The 12,479-nt window shown below is 38.0% G+C and overlaps 1 protein-coding gene across 1 annotated transcript in view; it reads right to left on the reverse strand.

Moving 5' to 3' along the window:
* The window catches only part of LOC124155421, a 249,543-nt gene that overhangs the window by 118,825 nt on the left and 118,239 nt on the right, over positions 1–12,479 (reverse strand). The gene's annotated exons all lie outside the window — the stretch shown is intronic.

Consider the following 12,479-nt stretch of genomic DNA (forward strand, 5'->3'; position numbering starts at 1 on the left):
TTTGGAGGGAACGGTGGAAGGGATCAGAAGAAGGGAAAGGGAAAGGCTGAAGTTCATTGACAACATAAAAATTGGAAGATATGGAGACTTGAAGGAGATGGCCGGAGACAGGAGGGAATGGAGACAGCATTGGCGCGGGGGACCTGCAGCCGACGGGCATAACAACACAAGCTGATGATTTCGAACAGTATCTCAAATGATGGCGGATAAATGACCTTTCCACGCAATTATTTTCCGCGATGGCTCCAGGGATGGAAATACTATCCTTTTTTGCATAACTCGGCACGCCCCTTTTTTAGTCGCTGAAACCATCGCTGTCACCGCCTTTCAGCCAATCGGATCGAGAACGCACGGCTGCAATTATAGTAGCGATGGTAACGCCACACTTGGCTTTTAATTGAATGACAGTTGTGAATACAGAAAGTGGCGGAATTAACGATGGAAAAAGGGACGGTGGCAATGACCGTGTGATTCATAAAATGATGGATCGAGAATGATCGCTGTCTTGATCCTTGAAAACCTATCATTGGAGCTATCACTCTGAGGGGCGGAAAAAATGATCGTGTGATTCAAGGCTTTGGTCTAATGCTTGCATGCACCTCATACATGCCTTTTGTTGAACCTACTTTTTACTTCTCCACTTCTCCCCAAGCTCGCACCAATATATATTTCAAATCTTTTCTTCCAACTGCGTCTAGATTCTGGAACTCTCTTCCGCCAAATATAAAGACGTCACAATCAATTCAGTTGTTCAAAAGAAGGCTGTACTCCTATTTGAAGTCTGGGGCTTAATTCAGTCTCCTCAACTCATTAGAGTTATCATCTTAAAGTTGTAATGTTATCAAAACTCTCTACATAAATGTGTATTTGTATGCGTGTGTTCATTAATGTCTAAGTTAAAACTTATATTTTTGTGTTACTAGTATTGAATATTTTACATTTTTTGCATAAATATCTACTACTTGTTAGCCTAGCAGTAATCTCCATAATGCCTTATTTTTTGGCAAAATGCCTTTTATTAAGATGTAGAACATTTCCTGTATTTTCCATTTTTGCTCTCATAGGTTTTACCTAGAGCATAATAAAACTATTCTATTCTCTTTGTTTTACAGATTATGTTGTTGGCCATGAGAAGCCTAGAGAAATAACAGATCGTTTTAATGCAATGGTCCATGAAGATCAGCATGGTAAGCGATTTTTTTTCTTTTCTCCTCATTTTTATCATTAAATTATTTTCGAAATGACACCTAACTCTCATTTTCCACTAAATTCCTCTGAAATTTTGCGATTTGGTGTAGAATTACTGCTACAGTTCTAATATAAAAAGAAAAATTGGTAATGACTTGCATAATTTTTTACGATGGAATTTATACGCAGAAGTATTGCAAATGGTTCGTTTTGTCCGAAAACTTGTCCTCACCCATTACCTTTCTTTACGGGCCACCCGGGGTATTTATTTAAGGCTCAAATGCCATTTCAGAATACAAAAATTGAATCATTTTAAACCTTATTTGCATTATATTCCAATGTTATTTCCCCGTTTTATGGATTGTATTCCTTTAATTGTTTCCCATGTCACTATGATTACTACATATCCTGGGTTCAACTTAAAATTGCATTTGTCGGATGAACTTCAATAATAGAAAGTTATTTTCCTTCCATCATGTGGGCTTTATTCGCTCTGGATCACAAAAACTATGCTAAAGAATTGGACTCGTTGTCGACGATAATGTGCATGAAGCTAGAGTGTTAATGGTGCAAAATAGCGTATGCCCTTTCTTCTAGGTACGCCGATGCAATCTCCCGCACTCCGAGTTTTAAAAGCCAATTCCGTAATTTTTTAAAACTGCCAGTGTATTTCGTTTCACCGTCTCTTTTCCGAAAGCTCACATTTTCCCATTCATTGGCTCATCTTTCCCTGTTTTTGATCTTAAAATATAAAGAACATCATTTTTTTTCATTTAGCATTTCGGTATTCCTCTGCATCTCTACACCAGGTTATTGCAGTCAACATTCGTTCCGTTAAATTTAAGAAATAGTTAATTTTATAGATTTAAAAGAGTTAAATTTCATTTCGTTCTTCTTATTGTAACGTCGGTCATTACGATCGCAATAATTTGGTGTGTAGCCCAAGAGGAATTCCTGAATATTGTTCACCAGAAAACATTTAAATCGTTTGGAAAATTAGCATGGCTATAATATTTTCTTTGTTAAAACATTGCACGCATTTGTAGTTCGATCATAATCGACCATTCATGCAAATAGGATTGAATTATTTCCATAAATTAATTAAAAAACCTGTGTATAAGTTTAGAAAATAATTATTGATGTACTAACCATACTTTTCATTATATTTTTAAAAATTCCTCTCATTTAACTCATTCAATGTAATTCATTCAGTTCCATCGGCTCCGTTTGGTTTTGTGTTCTCTTATCGTACAATTTTCATCCTAAATTATGAAAAACATTAATCTGCAGAATTAGATAGGAATCGAGAGTGTCATTTTACTTTTGAATAGTTATTTCTATTGAACCGTACCGTGCAATATTATTTTTTTCCAAATTTTCTTCTTGAAAGGCAAAATTGAAGAGAGTATAAATGTTCTACGGAGTGTTATCGTTGAGTAATATTTGATTTCCCGTTGAAGCTTATAGCAACAATGGCAATACACAAAACTCAACACCTTCTGCTGCATTATTGTAGGTACGGATTACAATACTTCGTCTTTTTATATATTCTCCTTTGCTGCATCCATTTTTTTCTTGAAGATAGTAGTATGGGGTCTAAATTCTAATTTATGATTGTAGACTGATTATAGGCATATTGATTTTCTATCCGTTTCTGAGGCAAATTGATCGACATCAATGTATATCGCGCATTGATCACTGGGATTATGTTTTGGAATATATTTTTTGGTCGGTGTCACCAGTCGTTTTTTTTTCTACTTTCCCGCTATTTTTTTGCGAGCAGCGGCTCGATATATTCGGCCAAGTCATCATCATTTGAAGATGTCGTTGCTCTCATTTATCTCTGGTGGTTCATATCTATAGCGGAAAATATCGTCGAAGATAGAAATGATGCGTGCATCATTAGGAAAGACTTATTTCCATCGATGAGGATGAATAGCTTTTATTATATAAATGAGAGACAGGCATTATTTTTTTATGTGAATAGATCAAAATATTTCACTTAGGTGCCAAGTTAATGACTATCACTTCTCCGTTTTCTCAAGAATAAAACGGTCTTTTGACCTGCTCTACTTAACGATGCCCCACAAATATATTGCCTGGAAGTACTGGATGAGAAAAAAAGAACCCTAACATTCATGGCGTCTGAGGTGGTTTTGCTTCCAATTTCCTATTGCATAAAAGTTCTGTTTCCTAATTTTATTTATATACTTGAATGGTATTGTTATGCAGAGCGGATTATAAGACCTCATAATTTTTGAGAAAACTGAGAAATTGTAGTCATTAACATGGTACCTCTGCGCAATATTTTTATCTATTCAAAGAACAATAAAAAGTATGCCTTTCTCTCTATTTGTCTTTTTTTGCATTTCTCGTCCACTTCTACACCTTCTATACTATCTCCATGAAATATGGCGTACATATGCATGCATAAATTACTCACTTCCCACAGAGGGGATGTGGAACCAGTGTGCAAATCTTTTTCCACTTGCCGGAATGAATAGCTCATTCTTTGTGAGAGCTAAACCCTACCACGTAATTACTTGTACGATTGCTTGTGGTACCACCTACACGTAGCTGATGTTGATGCATGTTGGGGAGTTCACTAGGTATACAAACTGTCCCGCTCTCCGCCTCATGAGGCGTATTCTACTCGTTGCACCCGCGTCTCTGTTACAAGTACCTATTTTATTTTGTTAAGCCTGATCTCAATGGCATCCTTGGCGAGCCATTCCCGGAAGTTGTTGATACGGCAGATTAATTTGGCGCTATCCCATTTTTAGTGGTGCGTTTTTAAAAACAAAAGATAGGAAAAGTGCTAAAGTGTTTCTATTCAATGATTTGTTGAAAATCCTAGTTATTTCCAAACTTAACCCCGAGTGGTGCAGGAGTTAACGTTGACATGGAGAGTTGACGCCTTGCGAATATAAACTTTAGACCATTTGGTAACTTAAAGGCCCCAAACCCCAGATAAAAACAGAAAAATGATTATTTGTTGCCACTCAAACTTTAAGCAGGCGATAAAATCCGCGGACGTGATTTTTGGCAATAAACGACGAAATAATTTCATGCGCAGCTTTCGGCTCATTCCTCGGCCTCTGATTGGACGATTAAACCCCTTCGTTCGCCACTTCCCGCATCATTGACTCTTCCGCACTCACACATTTTTTTTACGGAAAAAAAAATGGATTGCACTTCTGTTGATGCTCCGCAAGAAAGATGTGACTGATCATCGCCATGCCATCTCCTTCTTTAATCAATCACGCTGCTCGCGACTCCGTCTTCCGCAAAACTTTCTCATACACCATCCTCTGCTTCAACACTTGTTGTGAAGGACGAAAAACAGAAAGAGCATTCTTCATGTTTTTTTTTTAGTTTCCTCCGAGGAAAAGGGTGAGAAAATCGACAATCATAGCGACGCTGCGCCGTCAAAGGAAAAAAACAGACGTGTGGTATAAAATAAAAAGGAGTTCAAGGGAGAAGATACGATCTTGCCCTCCGATGCCGAGGTCAATTTGAGGCACTTTAGAACTCTCGATGCCCTGCACTTGCTTTCAACTGATTGAAACTTAATCCTAGCGACAGTTCTAGTGATCGCTCCAACGATAGTGCACCGTTTCGCGCAATCAATTGCCGCGATGGCTACAGGGATGGGAATCTCATCCCTTTCTCTATCACTCAGCACGTCCCTTTTCCAGTCGCTGAAACCATCGCTGGCACTTTTGAGACTGTTGATATGCTGATTCCACTTTAAGGAATCGTCAATTGTTACTCCTAAGTACTTAATACTGGAAACACGTTCAATGGGTAAACAGCTATTGCATAAATTTATAGGACAATTTTGCGATGGTGGTTGGCGTAACATGGTGAAACTCCTTCATGATGCCTTAACCTTTGTGAGGACAATTTTCTTCATGATAATGTAAAACCCAATCAAATTTGTACGTGTTACATAAATCATAACATATATACTTCGTTTTAGCTACATTCATATTCCATTTGTTGGAGGCAAACCAACGTCGCAAATTGATCAGATCTGATGCAATCGCTGACACTATAATCTCAATACTAAATGTCATTGCATAGAATAATAACTAAAATATTTTCGATTTAGAAAATTTCGATTTGAATCTATTATATATTATCTTATCTTCTACCAAGCTTTTACGCCTGTTTTCACGCGGAGTTCAAATTTTCACTTTTGATTACTAAAATGTAACGATTATTCCCATGAGCCCAAGAGTGGATTGCAAGCCAAAATTAATTTTATTGGATGTACCGATTTCATATTCAACTTATAAAAGATGTAATCGTGTAAATTAAACGATTCCTTGTACTTTTTTACACAACATCACTTTTCCCAACCCATTTCCACTCTGCTTTTATACAATGGGCTGTTTATTATTCAACAACTTGAATACATCTGTCGATTCGGCGATTGATCCAGTGTGTGTGTGTGTGTTCGTGTATTATGTATCGATTTTTGATCATCATGAGGTCAATCTCCTGCGGTGTGGGGCCGAGAGAGCATAGCATCATCCTCTGGGGGACGATCATTAGTGCTGTTCCCGCTTGTTTGGATCTCCGATGTCCCCTGGGAGACGACTCAACATACAGAGCGGAACGCGTGCGCGTCTGCCCTTCCCCTTATAATTTCTGGCATTTAATTTCTGCGGTTTGTGTCGACGGCGCAATCTTTCAGCGCTACAACAACGAAGCGAGGGGGAAATAACTCCAAAAGTTAAATAGTATACGTTCAACTGAAGGTACAGAAAGTTTCATATAAATAACGATTTGAAACATCGGAGCTAGATAACAATTTATTGCACGAGGTAAGAAATTACAAAATTCAGAACTGCATTTTTTTCTCGATCTGGCTACCGATTGTGCGAAAGTATGAACGGAATTAGAACTTTATTTGCTATTTCGCCATCTCACTAACTGTTTGGTAATCACATTAACACTATTAACGTGGGTCACGTGGCGTCTACCAGACAACAGGCAATTTTCTTTTCCTTGTCCACATCGTATTTTCATAGTTATGAATCTCATATTCCTTGTACCTTATTATTTTATGATTCTGAAATAGTCAACAACATGATTTTATGTTTATTTACATAAATGGAATAAATTTTGTTATGATTAAAACACAAATGGTAACATCCACACTATTTTATTTAGCACTTAACCGACCATGGTGTCGACACTTTGTGTCATTTTCAAGGTCACAAAAAAATGACACAAAATGTCGAAACCATGGTCGGTTAAGTGCTTAATAAAATAGTGTGGAAATTACCATTTGTGTTTTAATCATGGACATAGCATTTTTTCACAAAATTAAGCCTGAAACGATTTTATAAATTTTGATATTTTTTTCAGGTAGACACCACGCGACAATTTTAGCTACAATATGTTTAGTGCTAAAATCTTCGCGATATTCATCGCAAAATTTTATTATATGTTTATAATTCATACTAACCACTTTTGAGAGCGTAAGAGTGGCCAAGAAGAAGAATTTATTAGGTGAAAACGTCGTATTAGTGAAAGATAAAGTCAACAAAACGGTGAAAAACCATAATAAACGGCAAAATAAGTAGTATTAAGTATTTTATAAATACAAATATCTCATCATTACTATGCATACTTTTTTTGACCATTCATGAAATGAAATATTCAATGATTTATTGTAGTTAAAACAGTTATTTCTACTTTCATGCATTTTGTTTAACCATTACTTAATGGTGTATGTGAGACACCGCGCGAAAAATTGCGTCCCAAAATGCGGCGAGACTGACAAAGGGTTAAAAGAAAACGGATACAGCAGTAAGGGAATTGCATTTTCAAACGAGGCGTTTATGATAAGGAAGGAGGTTTTGAAGCTATCGTTATGCAAGGATTTAAAGAAAAGGTTAGTGAAAAGTCTGAGTGTAGCTCTCTACGGTGCGGAAATGTGGAAACTGAGGAAGGAGGACGAGAAAAGATTGGAGGCGTTCGAGATGTGGGCTTGGAGAAGAATGGAGAAGGTGAAGTGGACTGACAGGACGAAGAAAAAAGAAGTGCTGGACATGGTGGGTGAGGAGAGGCTGCTTCTACATGAGATACGAAGGGTACATAAGATGGAGCGAGTACTGAATCGGGGACGGGACGTTGCAAATAGTGTCAGAGGGTAGAATGTTGATATAATTGAGGAAGCCAAGGCTCACATATAGAGCAGAGCTGCAGATGGTGAAGAATCGAAGCAAGAGGGTATCCAGATGTGGCCCATGAGGCGAGGAATCACTTTTTTTTAATTCCTCCCTGAATCCATCTCCGGTCTCTTGTCTTTGTTTCCTATCTCCTCATTCCATTCTAAAAACTGCCGGAGTCTCACCATTTTCCATCTGCCATCTACTGAGTGTAAAAATAAAGCAAGCCACTCCGAGTTGAGGAGCTCTAAACTCCAAACGAAGCAGCCAATCTCAATACAACGGAAATATTGGGAGACAACATTTATTCTACGTTATATCACGCACTTGAAAAATTAATCCACACTGTTCCATTTCTTGTACTTTTTATAAAAAGATGCTCTTTTTAGCTCGAGAAATCACGCTGCTCATAAATTTGAGCTCTCGGTTTCCATAAATTGTATTTTTGATGGAAGAAAGCAAGATAATATTACTAACTGCTTGCTGTAAACAAATAGTAGTAATACTGTAATGAAAAATGTTATGTAAAAAACGAAAACATCAGCTAATTTCGGAACCAATGGCTAAATTGAAAATTTTATTAAAATAATAACATCTAGCTTAAAAGCACGCGAAATTGTCTTGAAAAGCTCTTTCTGAAAATTTATAGTCCTATACAAGCATATTAAATTCTTCTTGGGTTTTCAACCGGGTGAATTGCTCATTTACCAACGTTTCGGTTGCTCAATGTTCCGCCGTCTTCAGGGGTGGAGAGTGGCACTCTTGTGGGCGTTGAAGTGAGTTGCCGAAACGTTGGAGATGGAGCCATTCACCCGGTTGACAACACGTAAGGAATTTCCGCATATTGTCACTCCGGGAAGTACAATCAAAGCTGACCAGTCACAAAAATCACTCACAACGTGCAAGTAATTTTTTTTTAATTTCTTTGTATTATTTTTTTCTTTTCTTTGCACACTAATTTTCTCTTGTTTAAATGCAATATTAATCGGTGTGTTAACACCCCGCGCCACACGCCTATTGAGGCGGCTTGCGAGCTAGTATGTAGATGTAAATTCATATGTACACACACCAAGGCTGACCTTAGTACTGTGGATCTCTACCCGGTGCTGATTATTTTCATTACTTTTGTATTAATTCCTATCGTGATTAACCTTTGATGCGAAGAATAGGTGTTTCGTATAATTTTGTAGAATGAATTTTGCTTTTTTTTTACTTTTTTATTTACAATTTTACCTCTTCGCTAAAAAATGGCAAACTACGATTTTTCAAAATACGGATGGTGCAATATTACGCCCGTAGCAAAAATTGAAGGACTTCACGGGGTGTAATTTTGCGCCCATAGCAGCGTTTACTGTGACGAGACGAAGGAAGAGCATGTCCAGAGATGGTTAATATTGCGATGAATTTTGCTTTTCCTTCTTCTTCTTCCATTCCGAGTCAATCTCCGGTCTTCCTCTCCTTCCATCTCCTCCTCCACATCCCCCCTCCACCTCCCACTTCCCTCCCTCCCCTAATCTCCCCCTTCAAAAGAGCCAATCACTCCGGCCAGAACGGTTTTTGCTCCGTAATTGTTTTCACGGTTCTTTTCGAGTAAAATGTGCTGGAGCTCTTGTTCGGATGCGTTTTTTGGTCCATGTTGAGCCGCGCCACCTCTTTCTAGTGCCACGAAACGTTTTTCCGGTTTCAGTTTATCGTTTTTTTTACTTCGTGAGCATCGATGAAGAATTTGTATCTTAGTGAATCTTCCTCTGAACGTGGTGCAGAATACATCGACACGCCAAAGTTTAAACGGAGTTATGTATGAGACTACCTGCGGCATTGCTACCCACCTTTGGTGAGTGTCATTTGCCCTCTGGGTTCAACTTTATGTAGTGTTGTGTCAATCCAGCTTTGGTAATATGTACTTATTTCTATCTACAGTTGAAAGTCATTTCAGTCCACTGAAGACGTATAAAATTCACTTTAAGATGGGATCAGAGCTTAATTCTCCGCCGTGATGCATCCAGTGTAAAAATCAAACTGAATGGGCTATTTATGAAAATTCTGGCTGAAAAGCTATAATCCTTAATGAACCTGAGAAATTATATCCGGGTTTTCAGTCGGGTGAATTTACTCTCCAACGTTTCAGCAGCTCACTGTGTTACCATCTTCATGGGTGGAGAGCGGCACTCGTTTGGGCTTTAAAGGAGAAAAGTGAACTGCCGGCGAAACCGCCGTCCAAAAGAAGGCGGGCCAACGCGGAGTTGGAAGCGGCAGGTTTATTGCGCGCCGCGATGAAAAAGTGTATCACACTATTGTCATCGTGATTCCTGTTTTGGAATTATGCCCTCAATTAGAGTCCGCTGCACTAATTTACAGTGTGAACGAAAAACAATTTCAGGCGCCGCGGCGCAAACTTATGTCCAATATTTCTGCTCATTATTCTTACAAAATCTGCACTCTATGATGTAAATTTTACATACTGCATATTTCGTACACAAAAGACAATGTCTAATTTATGTCAAATTTCAAGTGAAAAACGGTTACGCCGTTTTGCATTTCAAAACCAGACAAATGTGAGCCAAAACCTTCAATAGCAATGGATAATATAGACAAAGCGCCAAGTCAAAGGAACACTGCGTTTTTTTCTCAATAAAAATTCTACCTTTGCAGCATACCCTGCTTAAATTTACGTATTTTCGAAGAAAAACGAGTACGCGCATGTTTTTTTCAATTGGTCATGCTTGGGCGACTGTATGTCAGTAACGGATTGCATTTATGTAAAATAACGTATGAATTCATAATTAGTAAACACTTGTGATTATTTGTGTAAATTTTCAAGCCTCTATCTCAAAAAGAGCCTTTGTGGACTTGTGCCCGGGTTTTTCCTATTTTGGATAACAGTGGCGTCGCGCGTATACAATTCCATGGCGTTGTAACAGCTAACATGAAACAGAATCCGGGCTCTCATTGGACACAATATCAAGCATGAGTCCTAGACACCGAACCTGACACAATGTAATGCTGACGCTCGCTTCCCGAATAGAGCCAATAAATTGAAAATCTGATCATATTAACAAGAACATTTAACGCCTAAGGGGTCAATAATTCAAATTTTGAGAAAAAAATGTTCTTTTACATTTACACATAGTTAGTATAATATATAGCACAGTAGGTGCATATTAGAATATTTGCCGAAATTCTGATTAATTATTAAATAATGCAATCTACAATCCCTGAAGGCATGCCCCACAGATTTGTTTTAATAATACTTAATTAATAATTTGACAAATTCAGATCGACCAAATTTAGCAAATTAATAATTTAGCCAAAATGGTCCTATTCTGTCCATTTTGCCAAATAATTCATTTGCATCGTTGAAAAAAATAACAAAATAGACTCCATAATTAAGTTTCCGTCGGCTGCAATGGATCTGACAGGCACAGCGCGAGTGTTTTTTTTTTCCTTACTCCGTGCCACTAAGCGGCATTGGCCCTTTATACTCATAGTAGCTGTTTGTTTTGACATACTCTATGGAGCCTTCTTTTCGCATTTATGCCGACAGATCAGAGGCGGATTATTCTGCATAGTTAAACAAAATATTGGCAAAATAAAAGTATTATTCGCTGAATAAGTTAGCAAAATAAAAACTCTGATATTATAGACTTAAAATGCTAAAATACATTGCATATAATAATACATTATAGCCTAAATAGCACGTTAAATCTCACCTTGCTGGATCGGTCCGGAGCCGTATGACGCTGTGTAAAGGAGTATATACATAGCAAATAAGACATCATTTAAGTGTTCGTTTGCACTAAAGGTGTACCACTGAGGCATGCTGAGAGTCAATAATGTTTTTTCACATCTGTGCCTAGCAGACACATTGAACGCCTGAACTCAGCCAATTCCAATTTCAATATTGCGCCTGACGAAAGGTTAATGTAAGTGAAAATGATATGGGCTTACCTATGTCCGTGAACAATAAATTACGTTTAGATAACTTACAAATGATTTACGAGGTAGTGATCAACTCGCCAACATTTTCAAATTTATGAAGCATCAGCGTATTTATGGAAAACTCCAAGATATGGGTTAAGTTTACAATGTGTTTATAACATGTGTTACTTCGAAGATACTCCGCCCGAAGTGCAATGAAATACATTGGAGATACCGTATGCTAGCCAGGCTGAATGGTGTATCGCACGAGAGATACACTGGCCAACATGGGGTTCAGTGAACGGAAAATTGAGCATAATGGTTTTTTTTACTCAGCTCATATATGTCGGAATAGATTATGACTTGGATGATGCAACTGATCCCGCGCCAGGTGCGTAGCAATCATTCGATGGCTAACAACACGTATCTAAAAATTAGCAACTTTTCAGGAGAGCAAAAAACTGTTATTTTTTCTAATTGTACACTAAAATTAAAAACCAAAAATTCATCAAACTGAAAAAGAAGCATCGATTTGCCAATAAAGAGTTGTTTTTCTCTTGAATTTTATTTTTTTAATGCTATTACACTTTGTTTAAGATACCTGTGTCACACCGGCCAGATTTTGAGATACGTGCTGTTAGAACTTAGCATTATTCCATTGCTCATTGGTCCTGGGTGCCTGGATTGGTCCTGGTCTGGGTGTATCTGTGAACGCTGGAGTGAGAGGGATTATGGGTAAGGATAGTTGGCTTTGGGAGAATGCGTCATGATTGTTGGGGAAAGGGGGAACCTCCTTTTACAGTCAATAAATTCAGGCAGTCTGTGATGCCTCTCGAAATCTCCGAATCTAAGCCCAAGACCGATAATAACTAAAAAATCAAGGTGCTAAAGATTCGTCCCCAAAGCCCCCCGTGACATTCAGATAATGTGATAATACCTCTCCGATTCAGCCGGACCCAAGACCTTGAGCTCAACGCACCGACTGTAGTATCTGATTTGCCCTTTGGGTTTGAATCCTTCGACTTCCTCTTTGTCCAACGCCCTTCATAATTAGTCATGGCTACTTCACGAGAACCTTTCAAATAATTAATAATATAGCCATTGTAAATTTCCCTTCCTAAAACTGCAAAATTTGTGCATAGATGTGTACTTTGTGAAGGTCGGTTCATATAAAATATAATCGATAAA

This window comes from Ischnura elegans, chromosome 3, assembly GCF_921293095.1.
Source record: "Ischnura elegans chromosome 3, ioIscEleg1.1, whole genome shotgun sequence".
NCBI lineage: Eukaryota > Metazoa > Arthropoda > Insecta > Odonata > Coenagrionidae > Ischnura > Ischnura elegans.